Source organism: Ochotona curzoniae, unplaced genomic scaffold (genome assembly GCF_017591425.1).
Source record: "Ochotona curzoniae isolate NIBS_2020 unplaced genomic scaffold, NIBS_Ocur_1.0 contig_908, whole genome shotgun sequence".
Classification (NCBI taxonomy): Eukaryota; Metazoa; Chordata; class Mammalia; order Lagomorpha; family Ochotonidae; genus Ochotona; species Ochotona curzoniae.
In genome coordinates, this window is record NW_024466607.1 from 34,566,438 (window position 1) to 34,591,001 (window position 24,564).

Sequence of the window (24,564 nt, forward strand, 5' to 3'; positions counted from 1 at the left end):
TTTTCATGAAAGTTGGGTAGGGCCGAACGGCACGTGACATATCTTTGGGAGAGGAGCAAATCTATTTTTTTTAAAAAAAGGGTTTCAGAACGAAATGAAAACAAGAGCTGTACTAGCTCTAAAATAAAAAGATCTGTTGGGGATATTTTTATGTGTTGGTTGGTGAGTTCTTTGTTGGCTTTTAATTCAGGTATGACCCACCCCTCTCAAGCATGCTGTAAGGAAGTTCCCATTATTTTCACCTGTAGATCAGGACACAGAAAGTCACCTGCCCAGTATTACTCAGGCCTTCTGGGTCTCTCAAAGCTCAAACAATCTCAAAAATTTTACTTGTGGAAACTTTTCATTGGTGGGTCGCCTTGACTCAGATAAAATGGTCTTCCTTTAGCTCTGAGTCTAGAAATATAACCTGCAATTTTTCTATCTTTTTAGAAGTGTATTGTTACTGTTTTTATTTACTTGAAAAACAGGGAATGACAGACAGAATTCTTTTTTTTTTTTTAAAGATTTATTTTTATTATTTTTTTTATTGGAAAGGCAGATATACAGAGAGGAGAGACAGAGAGGAAGATCTTCCATCCGATGATTCACTCCCCAAGTGAGCGCAACGGGCCGATACTATGCCAATCCGAAGCCAGGAGCCTCTTCTGGGTCTCCCACGCGGGTGCAGGGTCCCAAAGCTTTGGGCCGTCCTCTGCTGCTTTCCCAGGCCACAGGCAGGGAGCTGGAAGGGAAGCAGGGCTGCCGGGATTAGAACCGGCGCCCATATGGGATCCCGGGCGTGCAAGGCGAGGACCTTTAACCACTTGCGCCACCGCGCCGGGCCCGACAGACAGAATTCTGATCTGATCTGGTTCACTCCCCAGAGGCCTGCAGGGCTGGGACTGGGTCACAGCGCAGTTAGGAGCTGGAGAAACCACTGGGGTCGCCCGGAATACATGCTAGTAAGAAGCTGGACTCAGAAGTGGAGCTGCTGATGGGAATCCAGTTACTCCTTCATCGGATGTGGGCATCCCAAAGATGTGCCAAGTGCCTGCTTGTTTTGTCTAAAATTACAACTGTTTTCCTTTTATCTGTTTCCGCTCTGCTCTGGAAAGCCTTTTACTCAAGACCAGATTTCTGTAGAGAAGGGAAGGAAAGCAATGTTCCCTCTCATGGTGTCTACTGGGGCACAGTGCGAAATCAACAAGTTGATGCAGAATCCAATATTTATTAAACACTAAACTATTTGCTAGATTGGGGTCAGCAGACTATGGCATCTGCACTTCCCATTGCTAACAAAGTTTTATTAGATCATAATTTTATGTGAACCCTTTACAAATATGGCCTACATCAGTAGTAATATTGAATAGTTGTGAGAGTTGCCATAAAGCTTGCAAAAAATGAAAACAATCACAAGGAAAATATTTGTTGGGTCTGGAGTGATAGCCTAGTTACTAAAGCCTCATTTTGCAAATGCAGGGATCCCCTATGGGTGCCGGTTCATGGTCTCTGTTTGTAGCCTGGGAGAGCAGTTGAGTATGACCCAAAGCCTTGGGATCCTGCACCTGCTTGAGAGACCCACAAGAAGATCCTGGCTCCTGGCTCCTGGCTCCTGGTTCCTGGCTTCTGGCTCCTGGCTCCTGGCTTCAGATTGTTGCAGCTCTGGCCGATGCAGACAGTTGGGGAGTGAACCAGTGGAAGAAAGATCTTTCTTTACTTCCTGTAGATCTGACTTTCCAATAAAAATAAAGTAAATCTTAAAAAAAAAAATGTTTGTTGGCCCTGTGGGACAGTGGTCAACCCAGATATAACTGTTTCGCATATGAAGTCCCTAACCTTGTGAGTCAAGACTTGGATATATCATGACGGATGTTGGGCATTGCCGTCGCAACACCTCCATATCACATATCCATGTCCCTGCATTGGATTCTCAGCTCTGGCTCCTGACCCGGCAGGCTGTAGGAAGCAGTGAGTGCTGAGGGCTCCAGGGACTGCACTGATACTTTTCTACTGGGAGAACTGGGACAAGTTTTAGACTCTCAGCTTCAGCTTTGTCCCCTTCATGGCTATTGCAAGTATTTGGAGAATTAATCAGCAGACTGGAGCTCTTTCCACACATTCTCTGTCTCCTTCTCCCTCTATTTAGATGAATTAAACACACACACACACACACACACACACACACACACACACACACACACACACCAGCAACAACAACCAAAGCAGTGTGATTACTGCTATAGATGTAAAATATAGTGGACAATGGATTTTGCGAAGCTCATCATTTGTCACTGGTCTCTGAAATTTAATCATTTGGGCCTTACTATTTTTCATTAAAATGTACTTCTTCCCTGAGAAGAAAAATATTGCATTCATTAATTCATTTGAATTCACCCAAAAACTGCTGGATTTTGCCCAAATGTTGGCCACTACATTAGGTTCTGAGACTCTAGGAGTGAATAAGAGTTCAAAATTGGTCTTCTATTTGTTATTAAATCTTTGTCCTCATTTCTCACTGGGGTCAGAGCTCAGGATATGAGGAAGAGTTCTATTTATGGGGCCACAGCATCCTCCCCACAGAATTCATTATAATGTCTGACTTCCTTTTTACCTTGTATTATCTGAAATGGTTTTGTGTTCTTTTAATAGACAGTGAACCTTCAAAAGTTTATGGCAATGCATATCACTAAAAAAAAATGGTGTGCCAAAATTTCAAAATAAACTTGTCCAATTTTTTGCATGATCTTTTTGATATATCCTTATATTCTTTTTAAGCTGAAACTAGTTTGAATGGGTTTCTGTTACCTAAAAATTCCTAAAACCTTGATATTTTCAGACAGTCCATTAAGGGAAAATTTGTCCTAGACATTTTGGTAGAAGGAAGCAGTGGATCCAACGATGACTTGCATGTGGCCACATGTGTGTCCTGTTTTTACCTTCCTCATCTTCCTTTCCTCCTTTGTATCTCCTCGTTGAAGACTTACCCACTCCTCCTCCATGGATTCTAGCTACAGGCCTGCTGCTGCAGTACATCTGTACTTGAATGGCCCATTGGCACCTCAAACCCAACAGGTCTCAGATGGAACATGCCTACTTCCTTCATCCTGGTCTACACGCCCCTCACTTGACCACACCTAGAGACACCTGAGTCCACAAATAACATGTCACACCCGTGTGGGGAAAATCGCTGCAGGATTAGGTGGAGGCCTCATTGGAAGGAACATCTCTCATTGGAAGAATTCTCTCTTCTTAATCAGGCTCCTTTGTGAGCTCGAGCGCATGCTCTGCCTGTGCCTCTTACCCTCTCCTAAACCTGTGCTTGCTTCTTTGATTCTGAAACCCCAGTCCTTGAAATCAGCTTTATATTTCCTGGTACTTCTTCCTTCCTTCCTGATTAAAATTAGAGATTAATTTCATTTTGATTTGAAAGGCAGAGTTTCAAAGGGAAGGAGTGACAGAGAGAGAGATTGAGAGATGTCTTTCATTCACTGGTTCACTCCCCAAATGCTGCAAGAGCTGAACTGTGGCTTATGACCCTCCTGGCTCCTAGGTGGATCCAAAGCCAGGAGCCAGGGGCTCCATTTGGGTCTCCCATGTGGGTTCAGGGACCCGAGGACCTTGGACCATCTTCTCCATTGTATTTCCAGGACATAGTGAAGGAGCTGGATTGGAAGAGGAGCAGCTGGGCCTTCATAGGATGCAGACTCCACAGGCAGTATCTTAGCCAACATGCCATGGTGCTGACCCTTCTAGTGCTTTTTCAACCTTAGGCTTTAATTTTTTTTTTTTTTTTTTAGCCTGGTAAGACCTACACCTGATGATCACTTACTAAATAACCATTGGGTATTTAGTGAATATTATCTGTTTTGAACCTCATCATTCCTCAGTATTCCAGAAGGATTGATTTCAGGACCACCTGAACATATCCAAATCTTGAATGGTTATGTCCCTTGTATAAAATGGTGCAGTATTTGCACATAACCTGTGCCTAGCCTGCTGTATGCGCAAAATCATGTCTATATTGCATACATGAGCTAATGCAGTTTGAATGCTGTCAATTATTAGACCATATTGTTTAGATAATCACGAGAAGTCTGTACATGTTCAGTACAGATGCAGTTTTATTTTCCCCCAACTATTTTCTATTTACCATTGGTTGAGTTTGCAGATGTGGAAGCCAGGCGTACTGAGACTGACGCTGTGAGGTTAGTATTATCATCTGTTTCTCAGATGAAGGGGCTGGACACCAGCAGAGCTGAGTAGCTTGCCCAAGGCTGTCCAAGATGTGGATGGTTGGAGCTGGGATTCAGCTCAGGTCTGTCTCACCAGCACTAACCCCATTCCTCCTCCCTAACACTAGAGATTCGTAACAACCCCTTGCCTTTCTGATTGTACTACATGGATTTTACCCTCCCTATGCACCTGACTTTAATAAGCAAGCCATGAGACAACCAACTTTTTTCTGTTTTAATTTTCTGTAAAGGGCCAGCGAGTACATATTTTTGGCTTTTCAGGACATACAGTCTCCGTCATAACTATTTAGTTGTGCCATTGTAGCATAAATGTGGCATAAACAATACAAAATAATGGGTGCAGCTGTGTTCGAATAACATCTATTTACAGACACTGACATTTGAATTTCACATCATTTTCATATGCCACTAGTTACTCTTACTTATTTTCCCTCAACCATTAAAAAAAAAAAAGCCAAACTATCTTATGCTCATGAGCCATAGCAAACAAAGAATGAAGTCCCCGAGCCATTGTTGAGCAAGCCTGTTCTTACCACATCTTTGACCTTGGGCAGGTGAATTTTATGAAGGACTCTGACTTTGGCTGCCAGGGAAATGAACTTGGGCAATGGTGATGTTCTAAGCACTGTGGCTGCCAATAACTGATGTGGACTTGGAAGGCACCCTGTGAAAGGGGGTCTAACACCATCTCTGTCTTGCGGATGAAGAAAGCAAGCCGCAGAGAGATGACTACCCAGGGTGGTAGTATGCTAGGGAATGGTACGATCTAAATTAGACCTCACGCTGCCCCAGCCGAGCGCTGGCATCTTACACACAACGTTTTGCTTCTTTTTGGTTCCAATGAGATAATGTACATTAAAATACTTGGAAAATTATAAAAGGTTATATAAATGTAAGTTAATACCTATCCTAATTATTCATGTTACATCTGTGTTCGGGTTTCAGAAGGGATTGGATTGCTATCAAGTTGATGTTAATCAAAACAAAAGCACTCAGGCGTGCCGTGGGATGGTATCTATTTTTCTGTCCCTCTCAGCATTAAACATTTTTAAGCAGTGAATTCTCATCCCGAATAAGCAACAGAACAGCGTTCTTGCACGTAGTTTGAGATTTGCTCCGATCACCCCCATGAACTTGGCACCCCACTGCAAGTCCTGATTAGAACCCAAATGAAGCTACAGATAGGAAAAAAAAAAGCTGCATATCAATAAGGCTTGTGATTAAGTTTTTTGAATTTTTTTTCACTCTGTCATTTCGTTCAGGTTCTTAAATTAGATAGAGACATGACTTAATTATTGAGACTACGGTGGAGCCAAATGGAAAATTATACTACCGCTTACTCAGATTCCAGGGTAATTAGAACCAATTATTCCTCTCATTTAGCGCTAATGAATGAAGATCAATTAAAAAATAATGTAGCTGTGAATTGCTTTTATTGAGTGGAGAACCTGACATGGCTGACTCTTGGTCTAATTGAAAATACCCAGCAAAGGCAACTCCGAATGTAATTGTCTCTATGTAATTTTATAGCAGTTTGACTTTCGAAAATCAGGCAGATGGCCAAAGGCCTTGGAGGAGGGTATAGCACACTGCTCCCTCTTCCATAAGGAGAGTCAAAACACAGCTCAAGAAATCCCTGTGTCCCTGGCGATAACATCAGGCTTGCTGGCACGACTTCACTGTTGCTCCTGGGCTGGTCCTGCTAGGGCTCAGATGGAATGTCTGATTTGCTTGACTATTTCATGTTTCTGCTGATTAGGATATCCATTCTGTCAAATGTGTTCTGAAAGCAGCATTTATTTCACTGTAAACGTCTGATTGAAGGAGACATCTTCTTGATTAAAATTTGGGTATCAGTCTATGAGGACACGGACTTATCTGTGCCAAGATACCTTGGGGTTCCGAGTTGGCCTCTTCCACATCTGGTCCAACAGCAACCACCAAAAACACAACCTGATGCTATTTTATTTTTACTTTATTTTATTCTATTCAAGTATATTTTTTCCCCCACGGAGGTGGTGTAAGAGTTTCAGTTCTTCAGGTTTGTTTGCAGTCTGAATAAACATTCCCGTGTAGGAGGTGGAGGGATGTCTGACAAATTCCATCCTCTGGATAAAGTGAGTCATTTAGGACACTGCCGTTGTGTTTATGTAAGGGTAGCTGGAGAAGCCTCTCTCTCCACTCCAACACAGTTCACACACTCCTTAATGAACTATGCAATCCAGGAGGCATGTTGGTCTCAATTATGTTATGTCCTCCTTCCAATAACTGAAGGAAATAAAGCAGGTTGTATCTCCCATGTGCAAATGAAAGGGAAAACAAAACAAAACAAAACAAAACAAAACAAAAAGAGGCTCGAGTTTAAAGGGCACCAAGCAGCTGTTGAGAGCCACCATGGACTCTACAAATGGCGCTCCCCACAGTTGTGCAGCGTCTAACCTGTACAACTCCTTGAAAAGAAAACTAGAAAGACAAAACGTAAGATAATCTGTGAGATGTGAGTCACAGGGCAGGCAAAGCTGAACACATTTGTTCTAACATTTCCCCCAAGTGGAAAAGAACGGGGTGTGACCAGAGTCTGAATCAGCTGTGGTTACTGGGTGATGTAGCTGAGTAAGTGAGGGCTCAGAAGAAATCATCCCTGTCCTGATATGTGTCCCCACCTCTGGATGGTCCAGCTGTGCTAAGGCAGGATGGCTGGCCTGGGGATTCTCAACTCAGGGACCAGGCTTCAGCTTTGGGTTTACTGCTTCTCTTGGGGGCGAGGGTAAGCGCTTCCTCATTGTCAGGTCCTAGGATGAGTTCAGAAGCTGGTTGCAGGGACGCTGTTTAGTCTGACCCTTCTAGCAGTAGGGAGCTTCAAGTGTTTGCTACCAAATGAGGCCTTCTCCTAGATGGGTAGCGAACAGGCTTAAAGGAGGTGATATTGGGCCTTACAACCGTAGCATCCTACCTTTACTGTAAATCGTTTTCTTAATTGAGAGGAGAGAGGCAGGGAGAGCTTTCCCATTCACTAGTTCACCCTTCATAGCACACAGTTGCTGGGACGAGGCGAAGGCAGGGAGCTAGGTACTCAATCCAGGTCTCTCTTGTAGGTGACAAGGCTCCAAACTACCTGATTCATCACCTTCCACCTCCATCACCTTCCGCCTCCATCACCTTCCGCCTCCTGCATTGGCGAATGCTGCAGTCAGAGACTGGACATTGAATGCAGGCTCTCCAAATAAAGTTAATTATTTCATCAAACAAGGGTAAATCCAAATGCTAAAATGGATTTGCTGAGATCACTTCTGCTTCTTCTCCTTTTTTGTTCTGCTTTGAGTCATGGATTGAAAAGGTTGCCAGTCTGTAAATAAGCATCAGGCTCTCCAGACCAGAAATAGAGGGAAAGATGATGAAAAGACAAAAATGAGACATTGCCCACTATGGTGGGACAAGAGAGGAAGGAAAACAGATGCTTGCTATACAAGGTGGTTTGTCTTTTTCAATCCATATTTTAAAGCAAAGCAAAACAGGGCAATGGGCTCTCAATAAAAAATTTAAAAATAAAAATAAGAAAAGGTGGTGGGGGGATGTGTCACCAGAACTTGGAAGCTAGAAGGTTCTCTCTGTGTTTGGGAAGGGCTGGGGATGGCAGAGGGCCAGCCACAGCTCCAAGAACCTTGTCGTGTATGGCACACTCGAGTTAGAGGAGGGCTCCAGCTTGCAGAACACACCCAGCAAATGCCTGAGCTTCTACTCCCGTGATGTCTCGTGCAGCTTGCTGCAATAAAGAGGCGATGGGTCTCACAGCCAATGCTCTGCGTCATGCTTCTGCTATTAAAGATCGTGTGATCCAAAATCTTTTTTCGTCTGGGAAAAGGATGTGAGAGCTGATGGAATCCCCCTGTGAGAGCCAGCACTCTCAGAAGGACCAGGTGAAACCCTTCGATGTACTGTGCCTGGCACATACATAGCAGTCGGTGAGGGAAGGTGCCTCCTTAGGACTGGCTCTCCCTTTGGCTTCTCTGACTTCTTAGGGAGTGATTAAAGGCACACCAGGCTGACTCAAGAGCCTGTCATCTGTGAGGCCCACAAGCATGATGCTTTGTGTAGAAGCAGTAGTTTACAGCGTGGCTAGTGGCTTGGCTTTCGGCAACAGAATGACTCAGTTGTTCTACCTGGGACCAAGCAAGGACAGCACTTAGCCGCGTTGAGCCTCACTTTCCGTAACCCGCTAAGGGTTATGAGGCTAGCACGAGTAGCTGGGCCTTATCAGATGTCCAAAGCTGTACACTCACAAGTCATATTTATGATAAGCTTTTGCTGCAAGGCAGCCCTTATGCCAAGCAGGGCCCTCAAGGGTAAGCGGAGGCATCTCTTGAGTCTGATGTCATCATCAGCCAGTGAGTAGTTCTCCTTAGCCAATCTGATGAGTGGCTGCCATAGGGTACGGCAGAATCCGTCTTCTTGTTGGATGCCTTGTGAGAATGTGGCCTGGAACCCATCTCACCCCTGAATTTGATCTTAAAAACCCTAGGAGTCAAGAGACATACTCTGTTCTGAAGAGTAGGCTAAGGTATCTTGTCCCAGAGCAGTTCTGTGAGTGTTCATTGGCTGTTCACGTGACTCCTCTGCCTAATTTACAGACTCTGAAAGCATCAGGGGACCACCTTACAGCGTGGACAGTGCAACCAAACATTCAGAGCCATTTAAGGAACATTATCACTTGCAAACTACTCAGGGAAAAAAAAATAATGCGTGAGGCTCACAATTTCTCTAAAAAACTGTAAAAGTGTTCATATATGTATATATATGTATGTATCAGACAACTTTCACAGACTTCTCAGTGGAGGATGCAAACTTTTATCTTAAGCAGTAGATGGAAAGCCCAATTTTCTGCTAAAATGTTGGCACCTTTCAAAGCACAGGAGTTGACTGGTTTGAAACCTTTGCAGAAAAGGCAGACACTTTGCTTTTGCCTCTCAAAAAAAAAAAAATCGCTCAGTGCTTAAGGAAGAATCTATCAATTAGGTGATTGCTGTGAAGTAAGAATTGACATCTGCCCTGTGTTTTGTCCCCCTTTGCATCCAAGACGTGTAACTGCAGTAAAAGCTTTCTCCTCCGCAATCTGACATCCTCCTCAAGTTTTATCTTATTCTAAAGTTGTTATCTTGCCGTTAGGCCTGAACTTAAGGGTAAAACAACAACAACGAAACTCAGGAACTCCAACCGGATCTGACTTGGGCTCAAGTTTTCTGATGCTATCTGGGTTGAATTGCTTTATTTTTTATACTCCTGGCATTTAAAGGGACTGTTTGCTGTTCTCTCTCACCTCCTCCCGTCCCCACCCCCAACTTCACTGCTTTTTTTTTCACTTGAACCTGCTCAGTAGGCACAGGCCTATGTGTGTCTCAGGATAAGACATTGTTATCATAAACAATGAACACGGGGCATATGGATCCATCTGTGTCTCTTAGTTTCCCTTATAAGATCCTGGAGAGACAAACAGCGGATGAGGTGCTTTTATCCAAAGTTCTGATGGAGATAAATGATCTGAGTGAGGGGTAAAGAGAAACAGAACTGACTAGGGAGTCCTGGGCAAGAAGAATGTTCTCTGTGAGTTCTATAATTGACGCTATATATTTGTGCATTTTTGCCAGTACGGAGTCTGGCAGACAAGAAATTCCCCAGTCTGCAGGTTTAGATGCTAGATCAAAGAGGGTGCTTCCTCCTCCAGGCAGGGGACCAGGGATTAACAGACTGAGGAGGGACCTGCTAGACAGACAAATTGTATATGAGGGGACTGTCTCTTGCTGTTGAAATGCAAATGCCTCAAATCCCGTGATGCCTACGTGACAACCTCTTTTAGAAAGTCTGAAGCTAGCAATAAACTTTGGCTATCTGACCATCTCAGGAGTCTACACCTGTTATTATAGGCCTCGCGTCCCTGCAGGACAGCAAACACGGCCAGGTAGATAGGTGCTTTACTGGCCTTTTCACAGCATCAGTTAAACATTTACTTATTCATTTAAGAGAGAGAGAGAGAGACAGACATTTCCTATTTATTGGCTCATTCTGTAAATGTTCTTATCAGCTAACCGTAAGCCAGGAACTGGGGACTCTAGCCAGGTCTTCCACATGGACGGCAGAGCCACACGTATTGGAACCACTGTCTACTGCTTTTCCAGATGCAGTAGCAGGCTGTCGGAGCAGACATGGAATGGCCCTGACTTGTGCCAGCGCTCTGCCATCTGATGTGGGAGTCCCAAGCAGTGGCTTAACCTGACACCTGCCCCTGATGTTTGTTTTCTGAGGGATGTGTGTGTCAAATGTTCCATTCTTCCTTGTTTCTCCTGGTTTGAAGGGGGGTACTGATCACGTATTTAATACAGTTTCTCCCAGTCTGAGTTCATCTGATGTGTTTCCCACAATTATCCCGGAGTCCCTGGGAGTAAAGTCACAGAAGTAAAGTGCATTTTGCTGCATTGGGTTAAAGAGCACACACTCTCAACGTTGTCTAAACATCACTGAGGACTTTGACTTCTGCATCCAGGTAAGGTGGTGTTGGTCAGGATGTCTACTGTTATTATTTTTTTTTTTTTGAAGCCTTCTTATTTCTATTTGAGAGGCAGAGAGTCAGGCAGAGAGAGAGCCCAGGTAAAACAATGGAAAAGAGAGAGAAAGCGAATTCTCATACATTGGCTCACTCCCCACATGTTGCAACCGCAGGGCCTGGACCAGGAAGAACCCATTTGGGGCTCTAGCTTTTACTCCTGTAAGCATCATTTTATCACTAGAGTACATGCTTACCAACAGCTTATTTTTCACTTGTGTCTTGCAGATTTTGTGCCTTTCAAAGTTAATGAGCTCAGCAGCTTCTCTAGTCTCTTTTGCTGAGATGCTTTATATGTTTGTGCCACGGTCAGACTTTTTTGGTCACAACGAGCCTTTCATCCTGGATTCTCACACTGTGAAAATGCTTTTTTATAATGTGTGTACATTATGGTTTACTCTATGCGCTATAACGTATGGGTTTTGACAAATTGCCTGGCACGTGCCCGTCATTACAGAATCACACAAAATGGTTGTACCATCCCACACATTCCCGGGGTTTCACCTGTTTGATTCTAGCTTCACTACAAACTCCTTGGCAACCATTAATCTTCTTACCCTTGCTACAATGTTGCCTCTTCCAGAGTGTCTTATAATTAGCATCCTACTGCATATTGTCTATCCACATAGGATTCTTTCACTTAGACAGGTGTGTGTGTGTGTGTGTGTGTGTGTGTGTGTGTGTGTGTGTGTGTGTTGGTAGCTCATTTTCTTTTATCACTGAATAATAATATTCTATTTGATGGTGTGCCACCCTTTGTCTACCTGTGGCTTGCTATGAGACTTGGTTACAGTCTGAGGTGATTATGGTTAAAGGGACTACAAACAAGCTTCGTGTGATCTTAAATTTTCAAGAGAGTTGGGTAAATAGGTAGGTGTATGATCACCGAATTGTATATGAAGATTACGTTCAACTTTCTGAGGAAGTAGCAAACTGCCTTCCAAAGTGTCTGTGTTTTCCCAACCAGTACCCCATGAGAGTTCATTACTGTGTATTCTTTCAGCAGCTGATTTAAAAAAAAAAAAAAGAATGATCTATTGTGAGAGGTGAGAAATGCTTGCATTGGCAATGTCCTAATGAAGTATGAAACCAAGCGTCTTTGCATAGGCTCATCGTCATATACCTTAATTGCCAATCTTTTGTGAGATGTCTGTTTCAATCTTATTTAAACTGAGATGCGTGCTTTCTTATTGTTCATTTTTAAATAATTCTTGGTATATTGTGAATACAAGTTGTGTGTCAGATATTTGTGTTAAAAAATATTTTTCTCTGCTCTGTGTCCACTGGCTCACTTACCAAATGGTTATAATGACCAGGGCTGAGCCAGGCCAAGCCAAGAGTCTATAATTCTAAACTGGCTCTCCCATGTAGATGACAGGGCCCAAACACTTGGGCCATCTTCTGCTCCTTTTCCCGGGCCATTAGTAGGGAGTTGGATGGGAAGTGAAGCACGGAGGACAGCAGACTAGAGCCCATATGAGTGTTGCAAGCCACAGCTTGACCCACCATGCCACAATACCAACTTCTCTTTTAAAACAAATTGTCATGGAGCATGGTGAGAGCCATTCTTGCCTTTATCCCCAGTCTTAGGGTAAAAGGATCCATTTCTGTCCATGAAGAATGATATAGACTTCTTCATTTTTTATTTTTGTATATGTTCTTTACATACTTGAGGAGGATAAAAAGATCTTGACCTGCTGAGAGCTCTTACCAGGAATGTGTGACTCTTTCCAACGCTTCTTTTTTTCTGTATCAGTTAATATAACCACATAATTTTTCCTCTTTAGTCCACAGATGCAATGGAGTGCATTAACTGGAGAGCATCACACCAACCTTGTGGACCTGGAATAACTCCCATCTGGCCATTTTATGTTATTTTACTCATGGTTGTGTGTTAGGTTAATATTTGTGGAAATTACTTGCCACCTTCTCCTCCTCTTCCCCTTGCTTCTCCTCCAGCTTCTCCCCCTCCTCTTTCTTCTCTTTGTCCCTTCTCCTCCTCCTTCCTTTTGGAATGAGAGTAATTCTGCCTTTGCAGAATGAGTTAGGGAATATTTCTTCTATTTTCGCTCTCTGTAAGATATTTTGAAAACCTGGCATCATTTCTTCCTTGTATATTTCATAGATTGCCCCAGTAAAGTCAGCTGTACTTGCCTTTCCCTTTTAAAATGTTATTAATTGCTGATTCAATGAGTATTGTCGACGCAACCATATTTAGATAATCTACTGCTGACTATTGAATTGTATTATTTCCTATGTGACTTATATTATTGTGGTTTTCAGGGAGCTAATTCTTTTTCACAAACAATCCCATTCAGGGGTCACATTTGTGGACATATTATATGTCCACAAATACCACAAGCATAACTCTTTAATTATGCTTATAGTGTTAATGGGATCAGTGGTGATGACCCTTTTTCATTTCTTATATAATTGGTTTTGTTATTATTTATTTTTCTGTTGGTTAGCTTGGTTATGTTATTGTCAATTTAATCAGTCTTTTCAAAGAAACAAGTTTTTTGTTTTCCCGTTTTCAATTTCAGCAATTTCTACTGTAATTTTTATTTCACTTAGAATGAAATTGCTTCTCTTCCTCCAGTTTCCTAGCATGGAAACTTACATGACTGACTTTAGAGGATTCTACTTTTCCAACATAAGCATTTAATGCTATAATCGTTCCTCTTTGTATTGCTTATACGTCACCCCAACCATCTTGAGCAGCTGCAGTTTTAGCTTTATTTCGTTTCAATTATTTTTAGATGTCTTGTAAGGTTTGGTGTTGGACTATGCGTGATTTAGAAATGTGTCAGTTTTCAAGTGTTTATGAATTTTCTGGCTGTCTCCTTGTCACTGGACTTGCAGTTTAATCCCATTGTCTCCAAGGGCATGTTCTTGGGTGATCACTTTTCTTTTGAAGTTGTCCAAGTACAGCTGTGATTTTATGGTAACTGGTTCAGGTAAGCTTGAGAAGAATGTTCTGTTGTTTGTGGGGTGAGCTATAGGCATCAACCAGATCAAATGAATTGATAGTACTGATCTTTTAAGTATTCCCCTGCTTAGCCTGTCAATTGCTTAAAGAAAGTATTGTAATTCTATATTATATTAGAGTGTTAATCTTTGTATTTCTTGTTTTTTTGCACATTTGAGAGAGAGTAAGTCATACAGACACAAAGAGAAAGGTCCTGATCTAATGGTTCTCTCTTTCGATTGTGTGCAGCAGCAGCTGAGGCCAAGCTCGGTCAAAGCCAGGAGCCAGAAATTCAACCATATCTTTTCTTGGGTGACAGCAATATGATTTCTTCAGCCATCTCTGATGTTTACACATTAACAGGAAGCTGGAATAGGGAGTTGGAGTGACCATCCAACCCAAGCACTTGGATATTGGGATTTGAGTATCTCTACACATCCTTTTTAATTGCTAGGCCAGTTGCCTGATCCTCACCTGTGTATTTCCCACAGTTCTTTCACTTCTTGCCTTGCATGTTGCCATTCTGTCCTTAGGGCCTACATAGTTAGGGATACTAACTCTTGTTACAGAACTGATCTATCACAACGAAATGCCTCAATTTCTCCCTGATGATTTTCTTTTTCTGGAGCCTACTTGAGATCTTATGTGGGAGATGATTTAAAAAGTCAAGACGGAGGGAGTTGGGAGGGTAGAACAAGTGAGGAGTAAAAGCCAATGTTAACTGCTCCCGTTGTCCCTCTGGAAAGTGGGGGTGAGATCCTGCTGGGACATCGGAGAAGTGTATGGTGTGCTGCCCCGAACTGTGAGAGGCTCAGGGGCTTTATTCTCTCTTTTGAATGTGAGCTGCTCCTGGAGCATCAACTCTCCCATAGTCAGAAGCTAGGCTTGCTCTGGGTCTAGCAGAACCTTGAAATGCCACAGAAGGCAGAAATTGCTGCTCATGCTTCTGTTGGATGGCACCTTCCAGTGTGAGAAGGGTGGGGATGTGCCCTATAGCTGTAAATGGAATGGGAAAATGGCTCTGCAAAAGAAAGCCCAAAGGTCCTTGGCTTTCCTCTGTCTTCTTGTTCTCTCTTGGCTCTTGGCTGATTGCATGGTGCTTTAGGCAGGCCACTGAGTCACATGCTGATCTCTTTTGGAAATCTCATCACAAACACACATGGAAGCAATGCTTTATACCAGCTATCTGGTTTCCCTGAATCCAGTCAGTCTGATAACCTTAAATTGACCATCACTAGCTGCTAGTGGTTAATGGAAGAAGGAGAATCATGGAGTAGCAATGATAGTCCCATACTGGTAGCAGCTGTGATGTGGCAACCTGGTTCATTGGCCCCTTTTTCTTGAGTCTTTGCAGAGAGTATAAGGACCACCCCTTTGAAGGAGACCATGTACTTGTTTGAACTTGGTAAAACACATCTGAGTGGTTCAAGGGGTAGATTGTATCAGATGCATTTAGGAAGTTTCTCATGTTGTGGTATGGGATGCCCCTAGACACCCATTTGGCACTTGCACAGGTGCAGCGTGGGAGAGCCAAGTGGAAGAAGCTCTGGTGCCATTTCTAACAGTCCTAGAAATTCTCAAGTAGCTTCTGCATCACATTCTGTTCACCAGAAGCAAGTTGCCAGGTTTAGCCAAGATGCAACAGCAGGCGAATCTAATTCACCTTGTATGAGAGATATGACAGGGATTGTATGACAGTTTAAAATCACACATTGTGCAAGGGGATCCCATCGCCTCTTGATTTTCATCTAACTCTGAGGCTTTTGTCATGTGAATCACTTGCTCCACAATGCTTACACTTGGTTTTTTTCTGTTGTTTGTGTTTTTTTTTTCTAGAATGATACTGCCCAATGGAACTTTCTGTGATGACAGAGAAATGTTCTACATCTGTCTTGTCCTATACACTGGCTATTGTACACTTACACTATGGCTCATGAAATTGGAGAGATAAATATACATTTTATACAAATTAATTTAAATTTAAATAGCCACATGAGCATAGGGATTACTGTATTAGCTTAGTTCTAGAACAATAAATGGGTTTAATTTCCAGCAATGACGTAAGAATTGGGCTGGCTTTCTAGTACAACACTATGGCATTCCAATTCCAAGCAAAAATGCTTCCAAGGCTGATTGCATTCAAAGGTACAATTGGAGATGGTTTGGCCAAGAGTGTCCTAAAGAAGAGAAATTTCCTATTGTGTGGGTGTGGAAAAGCAGAAGAATGACGGGAGTGGTGTCGGGACAGCTCCTGTGGTGGGCAAGATGCTGGAACCGTCCAGACATGCCGATCCTTGCTCAACACCCCACCTCCTAGCACAGAAGCTCCAGCCAACTTCGTCTGGCCTGAAGTCTGAAGAATCTTCAAGGCTGGATCTCACAGCCTGGCGATTTCTGAGATTCCTGTGAGTGCCTGTCTCCAAGCCTGCTTCCCTAAACTCTCTACCCTCCTTAGCTATAGCCTTTCTGGTCCTTTGTTTTAAACTTTGGGAGTGTAGTCACACTGTAGAAAACATCTTGTGCCTAATAAGCAATCATCATCTAGAAAAATTTCTTCTTGACCTACTGTGTCTCAGGCTCCCTGCTAGACATGACAATAAGGATTAATCACTACCCTTGGAATGCTATCACCCAGCTGGTGAGCCTTACTAGAACAATGAGTTTATGGAGTTTTTACTCTTTGCCAAATACCATGATATTATTTTAACACATATGATCTCATTTGATCCTTTCAAAACCCCACAATACAGATCATTTTAACCCATGTATATGCATGGGAAACTGAGGCTTCTTGAGGCCGAAACAGCTCTCCCCAAGTGAGATGTCTATACGAAGTACTTGGAGATAGCTTGGTGAACTCTGGGGTTTATATTCACCATCACGATGCTGTGCTTGCTTCCCACTATTCTGAATGGTTTTTCTCATTTCTTGGAACCTCATGTTTGCAAAAAAACTCCTGCACAACTAAGAGGCTTAGTGGAGATTCTGAGGAGAGGGTGGAGTAAACTTGCTTGGCTTCTCCAAAGATACAATCGTAAGTTGAGGAAAGAGTTATTAGCAGCGGCAGTGAGACACTTTTGCTTTCAGCACTCTGTCTTGGTGAAAAATCTAGAAAGAACAAGGTACCTGGGAAAAAGCAAAGAGGTACATGGAGTGCTCTTTAAAGAGTCACGGCCCAGCTGTGAGACGGTGAGCCCTGCCAACCCACTCTTACCTGGGAAGGAATGTTGCATTAGGTGTACATGTTTCAACCTACTTAGCTTACTGGAAAGCCTTGAAGAATTACATTCAAATTCGAGCATGAGCTTCCTTGAGACAACGAGCAGATGCAGAACGTGATGGAATTCAGTTTGAAGACTTTTGATCAGCTATTGGGAAAGGAAAGTGTCTGTATTGAGACCACAAAGAAAGATCAGGAACTCAATAGGAGGATTATTGATCTCAAATTCAATATGGGGTAGAGATGAATTATCCATGCCCCTGATTCAGAGATCAGGATTTGAATCCCAGCTCTGTTGTTTACCTGCCAAATAACCCTGAACAATACACTTAATTTCTTCCTATCTTTCTCATTAAGAAATAGAGGTAATAATGACTGTCTTGTAGGATTAAAAATCAATTCTGCTATGTGTCCCTGACAGTAAAAGCCAACAGAGAATTGCATGACTTCAGAACTCCACCGCTTGGATTTGGACCCAGGTCTGCAGCCGATTAGTGACAATGTGATATTTCAACAGGCTATTTTACCTCTCTGGGCTTTAATTGTCTCCCTCACCAAATAGAACTGGAAAGAAATCCTCATACCTCACACACGTAACCGGAAAGTGACAAGCATTGGGAAAGCCTTTGGGCACTGCTGGTGGCATTTCAGAAAGATCTCAGAATTACCAGGTGACCCAGTGGTCATGTCAACAGAAATGAAACCAAGGGCTAGTGATGGCTTTAACCCTATGTTCCTAGCAGCAGCGTTCACATTAGGTAACAAGTGAATGCAAGCCACATGCCTGCTGCAGGATGGATGGGTGGGAAAAATATGGCATAAATATGGGGGAATATTATTCAGCTTTAAAAACGAGAGAATTTGGAAACATGATACGACATATCATGTTAAAGATATCCTGCTAAGTGAAATAAATCAGTCACAGGACAGACATTGTATGATGCCTTAATTTTTTTTTTTTTTTAGGTAAAGGTTTGCTTATTTGAAAAGCAGAGTGAGAGGAGAAAGACAAAGAGAGGAACACCTATGTTGCATTTACCATTTCGCTTCCTAAATAGCTGCAATATCCAGGGCTGGATCACATTGAAGGCAAGAACCTGGAACTCCACCCAGGTCTCCCATGTAGCTGTTAGAGACCCAGACATCTGAGCCATCATCTCAGGCACATTAACAGGGAGCTGGGTTTGTAGCAAAGAGGTCAAGACTCAGCCAAGCACATCCTGAAATGTGGTTGTCTCAAGCAGTAGCTTCACTTGTTGGGCTGCTATACCTCCCCCTGTGTGATTCCTTTTCCACATGTAGAAATTCAGTCAATACACACTCAAATTCAGGGAGAATGTGGGATGATGATTACTAAGGACTGGAGGCAGTGAGACTAAGGAGTCGTTTGGTGAGCTCACAGCTTCAGTTTTGCAAAGTGAAAAGCGTGTGGAGGTGGATGGTGGAGATGGCTGCACAGACCATGCATGAAATTGTGACGGTGGTAGATGTTATGTTGTGTTTATATTGCCACAATTAACAAGTTATTTGATCTTGAGTGCTGTAAGGGTGAGGTACCTTTTTTTTTTCTGCTAATCGGCATTTATAACATAATTTGCAAGCCAGACCACATTACCAATTTAAAAATTAACGTGTTATAGATTTATTGAATCTTGAGTCCCAACTGCAACTGCCTTGGCAGAGTCAAAGTCATTGATTTCATGGGCCTTCTGTGGTGTTCCCCACCCCTGCCTTAGGACATGGCCTGGCTCTTAGTACAAGGTCTTGCCGCGGTAGTGATAATGAGGAAGAGAAAACTAAAGCTGCTTTTCCTTATTTAGCAATCGCTTCACCTGTGAACTAGCTCTGTGTGGATGCTGTATAAAATAATTTTAGCTTTATTTCTCTCTCTCTCTCTGACAACATAATCATCTGCCAAGAGTTAAACAAAAGATTAGCATTCAGCTTAAGCTACCTGCCAGACTGTTTACAGAGCTGATGTTTTAATGCATGAGAAAGATGACTCTTAATGGCTCTCAATTCCTTCCCATCTCCTTGAACAGCTTGGTAGCATTCAAATGAAGGGGATAGAGACACAGGAGAATTGAACTCAGGTTTTATTTTTTTTCTCGATAGCAATTTAAAAGATTACTGTGGGTAAAATCTAGGAGGGATTTTGAAAAATAAAGAAAGAGATAATCTCTCTATTAGTGAAAAGGTGGAGACACGATTCTGCAAACAACTGGGCCCAAGAAATTACGCTCCTGTTAAAAGTAATAATGTTGTTTCGCAAATAAGATGCCAAAAATGGATGACTGGCAATTTTTGTGAAATTGTGTTCCTACTGTGATGATTCCAGCGCTGAAGAGAGGAAGAAAATGAGGTGACAAGCTTGTTTGACTTTGCTAATTTCTCATGAGGCTTATCTCTAGGATACATCTGAGAATCAGAGATCCCTGTGACTAAAGCTACTTCCTGGGAGAGCAGACTCCAGTTTGGAACTTGAACGTGTGTTTGCACATGAGGGATCTGAATAGGAGTTTTAGGGTCAAGTTTGAAGATACAGGAGTCAGACTATCTGAATCTGAATCCTGGCTCAGCTGTGTGACCTTGGGCAATCCACTGCCTAGCTTGTTTCCTTAGTAATATCTACTGTCTCAGAGATACTAAAGGCCAGATAATAAAGCATAGATAATAATAGACCACAATCTAGATCATGAGATACTAATTACCTAATAAACTACAGAATAATTGAAAAGCATGAACTAGGTAATAGACAATCAGATAACACTCCATAAACACCAGGAGTGATTGTGATGGTCTTGATGATGATGACGGTGGTGATGCTGGGTGGTGACTACCTACGATGGGGATGCTAATGACCAAAGAGCTCAGGAAAGTGGTAAACTCCATCCTTTGAGCATGGTGGGCAGACCACCAAATCCATCCTGGTAGGAACGTTTTCAGCCACCAACACAGAACACTGCTAAGGTGACCTATAAAATGACTTATGAATAAAGGGTGTTTATGAGTTTTGATAGTCTCAGGACTAGCCTGTGTGAGGTTTCCCTTACGCTCTTTCCCCCTTCTGATTGCTTCATTATCACAAGATGACAGCTGAAGTTCCAGGTACCATGTGTAAATGCGGAAAGAAATAAGAGGTGATGGGCCATCGCAGAGGGGTGTGTCTACTTAGCAGAAAGACTAAACTGATGCAGAAAATTCCAGTAACAATTTTACTTACAGCTTATTGGCCAGAACCAATCTAGTCTGTGGACTGTCAATGATGTTCTTTATTTCTCAGGGATGGTTCTAGGACATACTAGGCACTCAGTGCGAAGATAACAAGTGAATAAGCATAGAAATGGCGAAATGAATGAATGAGTGCCTTCTGGACCACCACCTTCAACGCTGTAGATTGATCATCTCAATATTCCTTGCAAAACCTGAGTGCCTTCAACTCAGAGAGCTTCCCAGGGCTTGTAAACCCAAACCACAATGACTTTCTCTCCTTCTGCTGTCCTTGGATTTGGCATGGCGCATGGGTGTTCAACCTTTGAGCACATCAGGTGTTGTTTCCTTCGTCTGTTTCTTATCTCTTCCATCACATCTTAAGGCAGAACTCCTATCTTTTAAAACAGATTTGTTGATTTGAAAGGATGACTAAAAAAGAGAGGAGGATGAGGAAGAAGAAGAGGAGGAGGAGAAAGAGGAGAAGGAGGAAGAAGAAACAAATTGCCCATGAGCTGGCTCACTTCCCAACTGAGTACAATAGCCTGAGCTGGGCCAGGCTGAAACCAGGAAGGTAGAACTTCATCTCTGTAACCTATATGAGAGTACTTTGGGCTTCCTTTGCTATCTTCCCACGAACGTTAGCAAGAAGATGGGCCAGAAAGAAAGAAGCTAGGAAACAGAGAAGCTGGAGTTGTAACCAGGTCTCTAATATGATATACCTGTGTTGGTGCCGGAAGTGACAACTTAATCTGTTGTGACACACCCATGGCCCCCTCTTATTTATCCTATTCACTGACTATTGAGCACCTGGAGCTCAAATACACTTAAGATATGAATGAATTTGTGGAGCCTTCTTGCTGAAGACTAATGGGGTGCTGTTCTACACCCTTGTTGTGTAGGGAACTGCTTTAAACTCTGTTTATCTACTTGTTTTCCAAGGAGGGAATAATCACATAATTTTCACTTCATGACCCCATTCAGGTTTGCATCCATATTCATGACTCAGACCACTGGAATCTTCATTTATGCACATGAGCCCCGTTTGCCCTGTATCTGCAAAGGTGCATCTAGTCCTTTCAGGATATCCTGCAATCAGATGCCACCTTGCTAACATACCCAGCACCATATAGCATTTGAGTACCCACCCCATGTTAGGACTGGTACCTGAGTAGCATTAATAGATGAGACAGATATGGTTCCTGTCCTGGAAAGATGGGATATCTAAATAGGAAGACGGTGACAAGTGAGCAAAATGCACAAGCGATCCTATGCATGTTGACCTGGTGCCAAGTTCTGTGCAGTTGTGTTGCTTCTAACTGGAACCTTATAGAAGGAGATATGTCCAGGAACCAGCTCTTCAGCAGAATGGTAATGAAGAAAAGAAAAATCAGATTAAACAGTACAAGTGTTACCACCGAGGAGTGTCAGCATCAGGGCATCTTGCCGTTTGGCACGCTGCTTCTGTTTTCCCTGTTAGATAGCAAACAGTTATGTAATATCTAAACATAGGCAATTGATTTTTCATTAATAGACATTTTCCTATATTTGATAGTTTTGTCACAGTAGAATAATATGTAACATCAAAAGGAGTATGGTAAAGGGTACACAGGAATTCTGTATCATCTCTGTGATTTTCAGAAAGTCTGAAACGATCCCAAGAGCAGGCAGTTGGTTCAGCTGTGGAGGTGCCAGCTGGGACACCTGCATCCCACACAGGAGAACCTTGTTTTGGGTTCCAGCTCTGGGCTCCATTCCAGATTTTTGCTGTTTCTGGGAAATTGCAATGATGGCTTAAGTACCTTGGGCCTCTGCCACCCCTGTAGGTGTGATGGAAGAGACAGGAAGTAGGCGAGGGAAATAACAACTGCATTGAGTTCCCTGCTCCTAACTTTGGCACCGCGCAGTCCAGGCTAGTACAGGTGTTTGAGGAGTGAACCAGGCAATGAGATCCTTCTCTCCTCTCTCTCTCTCCTCTCTCTCTCTCCTCTCTCTCTTTCAAAAATGTCAATTATTTTTTTTAAAGGAAGGGTGGGTGTTTGGCACATTTTAAGAGTGAACCAATGAATGGCGCTCCTGCTCTGCTGTTCTGGCATTCAGATAAAATGAACAAATGACTAATATTTTTTAAATAGTCACTTTTCCTGAAAATCCCTATCAGTATATAAATTTTGAAATTGCTTGATTTTTATATTAGCATGCATAAAAAAAGTCCAAAAATATAGCAATTGACCCAAAATTTGCTTAAAATTTGGGAGCCCATGTACATATATACCAAAACTTGTTAGAGTAAGTACATACTTCTTTGAGGGGAATAGTCAGTGAAGAAGTTGACGCACATGGCAGTTTAGAAGTAAGGATATTCTATCAGAGAGTGATGTGCTTGTTTATTAAAGCATGAATTGAAAAGGAAAGAAATGCTCCCCAAAGGCATTTTGGATGATAGATATTTGTTTGGATGACAAAAATCCTTCCTGTTCTGCTCTACGACCCTACCTGCCCTGCAAGTTCCCAACCACTATATGGGGTTAGGTTACCTGCAAAGCATCCTTTTCTTAGTCATTTTTTTTCTCCTAGTTTTAGCTAACAGTTGATTTGTAGGGATGGATCACAGCTCTCTACAAGACAAATGTTGGTAATCCAGGGATGTCTCATTGGTGCCTCTGCACTGAATTTCATTTAACTGTGCTGATTCTTTGTGCTCAGTCAGTACTTCTGCTTTATGGGACTTTGCTTCTTAACACTGGCTCTTCATGAGCAGCTGGGTACCTCACCTTGCATGTACCCTAGTATCCAGTGGCTGTGTTGATTGCTTTCCAATTGGATGCTAATTGCTTTCAAACCAGTTGATAACCGCCTTCTTATCCTTCATTTGGCTTTGCTACTAGCAAAAGGATTTACATAATACCTTTTAAACTATGGCAAGAGATGTTGGACATTATGTACTAATGATTTATTGTAGCTGTAGAATAGCTCGGGTGTATTCAGGGTTTCAGCAAGCATTTCTTAAAACTAGAGTGGAGGATTGGAGTCATGAGTGTTGAACTTCAGCAAACTTTTAAATCTTACTTGTAGTATGGCCATGAACCAAATTACTTAATCCATCTGAGCATCAACTTACCACCTTATAAAACGAACGTAATAATAACCATCTCTTAAGCTATTAGGAAATTAAATAATATTTCAACATGTAACACAGTGTCTGGAATGTGGTAAGCATTTCATAGATGTTAACTACCATTATAATTATTATTACTGTTATTATTAGCCCAAAGAATGTTTATAGGTCTTCCTCAGAGGAAAACTTGGGGCAGAGTACATTTTAAGAAGTTAGTAAAGATTCTCTAGTATTCACACTTCTCATGGTGGTTTTCTTTAAGATCTCCAGCAAGAAGGTATAGCAGTGGCATTTCAAAATCTCACTTGACCACGAAGCCCATTTTCCAGAAGGTGCAGTCTTAATTTGCTATTTGCTGCCATAACGAATTGCAGCAGTTCCTATTGCTGCCAGGGAGATGTTTCAACAGCCTCAGTGCTTTCTTGAATCTGTGGATGGGTCTGAACCCCAAGCGTGCCGTGCTTTGTTTTGGAGATATACGCCTGTGACAAAATTTATGTATAAATTTATCAGTGAACAAAGAACACTGATCACTAAAACAGGTATTACAACAATGTGAGGCTGCTTCCAAAAGTTCATGGAAGAAGATATAAAAATTTAGGGTATAAGATGTTGTGAATGCATGTGTATGAACATTCTTCAAGGTTAAATCCTTGCTTTGAGCACCTCAGAATTCCTATGGGCACTGGTTTGTGTCCCAGCTGCCCCGCTTCCCATTCAGCTCCCTACTTGTGGCCTGGGAAAGTAGTAGAGGACGGCCCAAAGCCTTGGGACCCTGCACCTGTGTGGGAGACTCGGAACAAGATCCTGGCTCTTGTCTTTGGATTGGCTCAGCTCCAGTGGTTGTGGGGAGTAAATCAGTGGATGGAAGGTCTTCCTCTCTGTCTCCTTCTCTCTGAATTTGCCTTTCCCATAAAAATAAAGCCTTTAAAATGTTCTTCAAAGGGTCACAGAAATGTGTACAATGAAAACCTGTGCATAGATTTATTTTTTGGACCGAAGTGATATTAACTTTTAATTCCATTTCCCATGAGCTATTGGATATACTCTCCTGCATTGTTTAAAATTGATAAACTTGTGACTTTATTCTAAAAACAGATTTATTTAATCTTTTGAAAGGTAGCAAGCTAGAGTGATAGCAAGAGAGAGAGAGGGTGAGCAGTCTTGCATGTGCTGGTTCACTCTCCGATGGCCACTATGGCCAGGGTATGCATCAGT